The sequence below is a fragment of the Nuphar pumila genome, chromosome 8, assembly GCF_984573655.1.
Source record: "Nuphar pumila chromosome 8, dmNupPumi1.hap1.1, whole genome shotgun sequence".
Lineage (NCBI taxonomy): Eukaryota > Viridiplantae > Streptophyta > Magnoliopsida > Nymphaeales > Nymphaeaceae > Nuphar > Nuphar pumila.
In genome coordinates, this window is record NC_143256.1 from 23,543,972 (window position 1) to 23,551,642 (window position 7,671).

General features: G+C 39.8%; 1 pseudogene; it reads left to right on the forward strand.

The window, feature by feature from the left end:
• The first annotated feature begins 325 nt into the window (after positions 1-325).
• Positions 326-604, forward strand: LOC149829800 (universal stress protein PHOS32 pseudogene; annotated as a pseudogene).
• The last annotated feature ends 7,067 nt before the right edge of the window (positions 605-7,671 follow it).

A 7,671-nucleotide genomic window follows, 5' to 3' on the forward strand; every position in this document is an offset into this window, starting at 1 on the left:
GTCTCCACCCCCGCTCCGTCTCTAAAATGTAACCTTCATCTTCGGTCCACCCTCGTGGCGGGGGAGACTTTGGACCTCCACCCCGCCCTGTCTCAAAATACTCATCCCCATCCCCGTCTCACCCCGCCTCATCTCAAAATACTCATCCACATCCCCATCTCACCCCCGCCTCGTCCCCCATCCCCGTCCAATCGGTTGAGGCTCCATCGACCTCTACGTCAGTCCGACAAGCGTCATCTACGACATCAATTGAGGCTTCATCTACCTCTCTGTCGACACTGATGAAGAGTCATTGCAGAAGCTCAAGGATGACTTCAACGCCTTCATGACGACAAAGGCGACTGACCTTACGCAATCACTTGTCTATTCACATATCCCCTTCCGGATCCACATTGTGAAGGACCACGACATGAAAGAGCGGCTCTACCTCGAGGTCGAGCAGCTCGGCCTCTCCGCAGTCATCATGGGCAGCCGCAACTTCGGCACCTCCAAGCAGACTAGCAAGAGCTATCTCGACAGCGTCAGCGACTACTGCATCTGCCCGGTCGTCGTTCTGCGCTACCCAAAGCGTAAAAAAAGAGGCGACAATGATGACTCTGAGTGATAAAATAGGGTTAGGGTTAGTAAAAGAAGATAAAATATGAAGGGGAAGGGGCAGGGATGGGGCGGGGCGGGGCGAGGCGGGGTGGGGGAAAGTGTCAGTCCATCCTCGCCTCCATCCTCGCACGGGGATGAATTTTAACCTTCATCCCCGCCTCCATCTCAGTTTCATGCTTTCCATCCCCGGTCCAAACGGGGCAAGGCGGGGCCCCACTTTCCTCCGGTCCACTGCCATCCCTATATATATATATATATATATATATATATATATATATATATATATATATATATAGAAAGAGAGAGAGAGAGAGAGAGAGAGAGAGAGAGAGAGAGAGAGAGAGAGAGTAGGTGTTTGAACCATAGTGACAAATATCACGATATTTACGAAATTCTTGCAAAAAAAATACAAGAATTACTTTGAACGTTTTAAACGACTAAATCTCGCGAGATTTACAAAATCTCATGAGATTTTTTTTGTGACATTTTCTCACAATAATATCGTGAGATTTACTAAATCTCGCGATATTATCACAATATGTTTGTTACCCTTTTTATTTTACACGATTCTTTCAAAACTCTTAAAACCCTAAGTTTGCAAAAAACACAAAAACATAAATACTCTATTCTGTTGCAAGGGGTGACTTCAACCAGTTCATTTGTCCCTCTTTCTCTCATTGTTTGTCTGTTCTCTGGTAATACAATTACTTACAATATCCATTCTCTGGTAGAATCTATAGGAGCAATACAGGCCGACCCTCGTGGGACTTGTTTTGTTCTTCCTTTTGGGTTGGGAGTCCTATCGTGGGACTCTTTTTTCTTCCTACTTCTAAAACAAGGTATGGATTTTTTTCTATGTAATGAAGGCAATGATTGCTTGTTCTCGATTTTATAGGACTCCTTTTTTTTTATAGGCAAGCTGGGTTAATCTGATCCCTAGTGTCCCCACCAGTTACACAACATACTATTGGGGTTTGAACTTGCAAGTTGCAACATCCCAACACATGGTGGCGTGCACTAACAACTCTTACCAAACAGGTTGAGCATCTATTTTTGTTGATTTATTGGTGATTGTGTAGGATTCTTGTAGTAACAATATCAATTGGGCGTCTATTTTTGCTCTAACTCGCATTTTTTATCTTCTTTTTGCTTGAATTCTGCCTTTGGTGCATAAAAGTTGTATTCACATCGGTAATATGTAACTGATGTCTTGAATCAAATTGTGATGAGATGTATCTCACTTTATTCTCAATGTGTTTCCTGTACTCATCTAGCGTTGTAGCACCAATACACTGCAAATGAATCACAACAAATAATCATACAAGTAACAATAAAATCTTCTATATAATGCACATTACAAATATAAGTAGACACTCCCGTATATTCTGAAAGTTAAATCACTTGAAGGTCAACCTTGCAAAAGCTGGTTTCAAAATATTTGCAGCATCTATTGGTCCCTCAGTTTCACCAACCCCAATTAAAGTATGCACTTCATCATTGAAAAGAATTATATCATCACTCTGCTCAATTTCTTCCATCAGTTTCTTCAATCTTTCTTCAATCAAATTGTGATGAGAAAATGACATGGTAGAACCATTTGCAGCATAGAGTTTACAGTTGATTAACATATTTTTTTTTTGCTGTCATACAAAATGATGCTCTTAATCTATTGACCAGCTTGTGTTAGGATCAGATACATCTACAAGAGGTAGGCTTTGTTATCTATCGGTTATAAGAAGGCTGAGGACCCTCCAACTTTGCAAGGAGTTGACTTTGTTGTCTGCTCTTCATGACTAATGCATACCCATTGTAATCACAAAGCAATGAACTTGTGGGGTAATGTAATTTAACACACACAAAAGCAAGCACACATATATTCTAGAGACAAGCAAGAAACTTTCACTTTGGGAGGTTATTACGACCTTAGCATTTGAAAGCAAGACACTAAGTGCAATGGTATGAGATTCACTAGCTGAGCTCCCTACCCTATAGAAAAAAATTGAAGGAAAAAAAGAGTTTTACCCTACAAGAAGAAATCAGGGAAATCTTTGATCGTCTTAGATGCTTGGCTGGATAAATCAATATTGTTTTCATCTCTTTCTATATGTATAAAATCAATCTTGATCCTTTTACTAGTAGCACCCTACAAGAAGAGATCTGCAACTATCATTCAAGATGAACTTGTGCCCATTTTGATCAGAATTTACAAGTGAAAGCCACAAAAGAAAATAGTATAAAATTGCATGATTTGTTGTCTATACCATAAGCATCTCTCTTGAAAGTGCAATATTTTCTTGTAAGGATGAGCTGATTAGTGATTAGAGAAACTTTGCACCAGTATTTTCACCACCACAAGAATAAAGGTAGTCACTGTGGAGAAGCTTTGAGAGTATTGACATTGTTAGCAAATTATCCATCCAAACCAACATGAGAAATTTTGTGGGGGTTACTCAAAAGGGAAAATTTTATGATTTCTCTCGGGTGTTGATCATCACTTTGGCAAAATGTTATATTTTATGGTGTGCCAATTGTGTCATCCCAAAACACATTCCAAGGATCTTTGCAATAAGTATAAATTTGGCTATGTAAATGTGAAGTTTTGATTAAAATATGAAAAATGTTCTGTTTTGATACATTCTGCTAAATATTTAATCTGTTTTGATGTGTTCTATGTAAGAAAAACTATAGGGAGACCTAAAAATGCATTATGGAACCATGCTACACTATAATCAGATGGTCGATTACTTTGCAATTGTTGTAAGGCAGACTTTCATGAGGAAATAACAAGATTTAGGTATCATCTTGTAGGCATACCAAATAAGGATGTTGTTGCATGTGAATGCATAGCATCATATGCGAAACATCAAGCATTGACTTCAATTCATGAATTAGAGTCCAAGCCATCAGGAAAAAAAATCAAAACTCATAAGTTATTTGTCTTCTACTGGAAGCGACTCAGATTCTACTTCTATAGGAATTTCTTCTATTTCTCCAAGTATAGGTATGGATCAACGAAATACTCTAAATGATTTCATAAAGAAGAAAAAGAAAGAACATGCAGATATGTGTGTAGCAAACTGTATTGTCATGAATAATTTACCTTTTAGGTTAGCTAGAGATGATGCATTCAAGGAGATGGTTAATGCCATTACAAAGTGTGGATTTGATTATACCTCTCCAAGTAGTGAAACAATTAGAACAAAATTGTTTCAAAACCTAAAAGAACAAGTTATAAAATTTATTGATGAGGTCAAAAGGTCATGGTTGATATCAGGATGCACTTTAATGTCTAATATATCACTACAAAAAAATCGCTAATTAGCGACGAACATTTGCGACAGACAAAATCCATCCCAAATTGGCGACGGATTAGCGAGAGAAAGATATTCGTCGCTAAAATATCATTTATTTGCAATTTTAGCGACAAAAAATATTTTGTCGATAATTCATCACTACTTTGCGATGTATTAGCGATCGATTTTATTCTGTCTCCATATTCATCGCAACTTAGCGACGGATCAGCGACAGAACTATTCCGTCATTAAGTCATCACTAAATAGCGATGACTTAGCAACAAAATTTGGCCATCGTGAATCCGTCACTAATTTACTTGTAAATCCCTATTTTTTCCCCTTTCTTTCTCTTTTTTGTTTTTGTCTCTGCCGCATTTCCCCGGCCCGCCTCCTGTCGCTCCTCGACCCGCCTCCTATCGCCCCCCTGGCCCGCCTCTTGTCGCCCCCAGCCTGCCTCCTATCACCCCCAGCCCGCCTCCCGTCACCCCCCAGCCCGCCTCCTGTCGCCCCCTGACCCGCCTCTTGTCGACCCCTCACCTGCCTCCTGTCGCCCCCGGCCCACCTCCCGTCACCCCCCAGCCCGCCTCCCATCGCCCCCCAGCCCACCTCCTGTCTCCCCTGGCCCGACTCTTGTCGCCCCTGACCCGACTCCTGTCGCCCCCCAGCCCGCCTCCTGTCGGCCCCCGGCCTGCCAACTGTCGCCCCCCGACCCGCCTCCGGTCGCCCCCCAGCCTGCCTTCTGTCGCCTCCTGGCCCGCCTCTTGTCGCCCCCCAGCCCGCCTCCTATCGCACCCTGGCCCGCCTTCTGTCGCACCCCAGCCCGTCTTCTGTCGCCCCTCGGCCCGCCTCCCATCGCCTCCTGGCCCGCCTCCCATCGCCTAGCAACAACGCCGCCGACCGTCTTACCTAACTCACTGTTACCCCCTTCCGTCGCGCACCCGACCTAGGCCGACACCCCCGTCAGGACATCCCTCTTTTCTGCTCGTGTTCCAGACATCCCCGATGCCTTACCCCCATCTTAGGCGACCTCGCAGGTAACCCTCTGGCCTGCCTCCCTGTATTGTACTGTATATTTGTGTTTCACATGTACGTTGCTAAGCTAATTGTGGGTTACTTAGTGCTAAGCATTGCATGTGTCTAAAATTGCAATGCAAACAGGAATAAGAAAAAAATGCAAATGCATAAGCAATTCAAATTGGGTAAATACCCGTGGTGAGTAAGTGATGCAAGCACATCATATGTTATTTAATTTATTAGATGCAACACTTTTTTATTCACACACTCACTTAGTTGTGGATATTTAGGACAACTTTGATGGAGTTTGAAGATCATGCTGAGCATGATTTTAATGTATGAGAATAGAAGTGTTCTTATTTTTGGAGTACGGATTTCATGCTCAGCATGGTAGTAATATGTTTGATATATGTTTTGATATGAATGATTTGAATGTATTGCAATGTTTGATGTGTTTGTATCCATGCTTGCATGAAGTTATTTTCTATTTGATTATGCCTTCCATATAAAATTGTATCTTGAAAACATGCTTTAAATAAATGTATCATTTTATGAAATGTGATTTCATATTTCTAAATATCCTCGTGATGTATATAAATATGATGTGATGGTGTTACACAAAAAAAATTACGCATTCAAAAAATTGCTTACAAACAATCACCAAACAAGAATAAATGTATAAATTAGATATTTTTTTCATCATAGGATTATTAAAATTCTCTTTTAACTGGTGATGATAATATCTGTAATATTATAGGACAAAATGACTGCAAACCGTGAATGGATGTATCGTAGGATAGTTGATAATGAGGTGTCGTATGAATATATGGATGGTGTTGACAGTTTTATTGATTTCACAATGGCAAGTGTCAGTATAGTGGATCTCACCGATCGGATCAGATGCCCCTGCACGATGTGTAAGAACAATCAATTTGCAAAACCTCATGGCGTTAGACATCACCTATAGACGAAAAGTTTTGTTAGTGGTTATCAGAATTGGATGCTTCATAGTGAAGAATTTTAGAATAATTTTGATGCACGGGTAAATGTGGTGCACGATAATCCATATGTAAATTTGATATTTGATGTCGTAGGACCAAAAATGGGTTTTTCTATGGGACATTGTGATGCACCAACTGGGGTAGAGGAAGAAGCAACAAACGATGCAACTAGTACATTTTATGACTTACTTAGAGATGCTGATGAGCCATTGCGGAATGGTGGTGAGAGTCATACTATCTTGTCTGCAGTTCTTCAACTACTGAAAGGTATATGTTTTAAACTTTTTTTTCCAATGATATTGAGAAATTTATTGTAATCCGAGATGTATATTGTTGACAGATGCATGTTTGACCTAAAAAAAAAGGTTCAGAATAAAGCAAGAGTAGATGGCTCTATTTGTGAGGTGTACACTTTAGAAGAGATTTCAAATTTCTTATCTATGTACTTTGAACCTCACATTCCAACACGTTACACATGCCCACCTTGTAATGATGATGGAGAACAATTAACTGTAACTAACAAATTATCTATATTTCAACTACTTGGGCATGCATTTGGCAGTTGCAGGTCAAGACTCTTGGAAGATCGAGAGTAAGACGCAACACAAATCTGTATCCTTTTTAATTACTCAGCAATTGACCTATACATCGAGTAAGTATACTTAATATGTAACACTAAGTTTTATACGTGCGTACATGGTTCGGTAAAATAAGTTTTTGTTAAGTGCAAACGATTTGATCTGGAGTTGCGAAGAAAACTTCCACATCTCACTGATGCAGAAGTATAAAAAGAATGTGAAAATAAGTTTGTGTCATGGTTGAAAGAGTTGGTAAAGACAATTGTATACATTCTTTTCCTGTAAACAACAATAAGATACTTAATTGGTCGTGATCACAGTCATTGTTTATGCTTGTAGGTCCGCCATTGTGATGTTAAAGATCAAGGAATATGTGATTTACAAAATGGTCCATCCAAAGTTGTGCAATGTTACAATGGGTACATTGTAAATGATTATCGATTCCATACAAAAGACTATGGTGTCAACAAGTCAACGAGTCAACAATGAATAATGATATGTGCGTCAAGGGTAGCAGCTACGATGAAAATGAACATGACTACTACGATGTTATAGAAGAAATAATAGAGTTGACTTAGGCACAAATAATAGCTTAACTTTATTTAAGTGTCATTGGTTTGATCCCACAATAACAAGAGTTGACAAAGCCTCAGGCATTGTGGAGGTGAATCATAAATCAAGGTTTGGAACATATGAACCATTCATATTAGCCTCGCAAGCTCAACAAGTTTACTATACTTCATATCCGAGTACAAAGAAGTCAGATAAAAATGAATGGTGGGCAGTTTATAAGGTGAAGTCTAAACTATACCCCGAGTATGATCAGTTACAAGAAGCCAAGATTGATGAAGGGGGTGATTACTATCAATCAGATGATATGTATGACTTCTCTTATGGTCACGATGTCGCACATGGTATGCATGTCATATCTCCATTGTCCGATAGCACATGCATAGATGTGATCATCACAAAATTTTTCTCTTGGTTTCTCTCTCTTATGTCTCTTTTTCTTTCTAACTTCTATTTTCCTTTTTGAAGGGGCAATAAAAGACAAAAAAGAAGAGAGAATGAGAAAAGAAAGAAGTGAAAGAGAGGAACTCTTTTGCGAAGGTCTCATCTGACCAAAATTTTGAAAATGTTTTGAAAAATCACTCGCCTCCATTTTGAAAATTTGCGGAAAAAATGGAG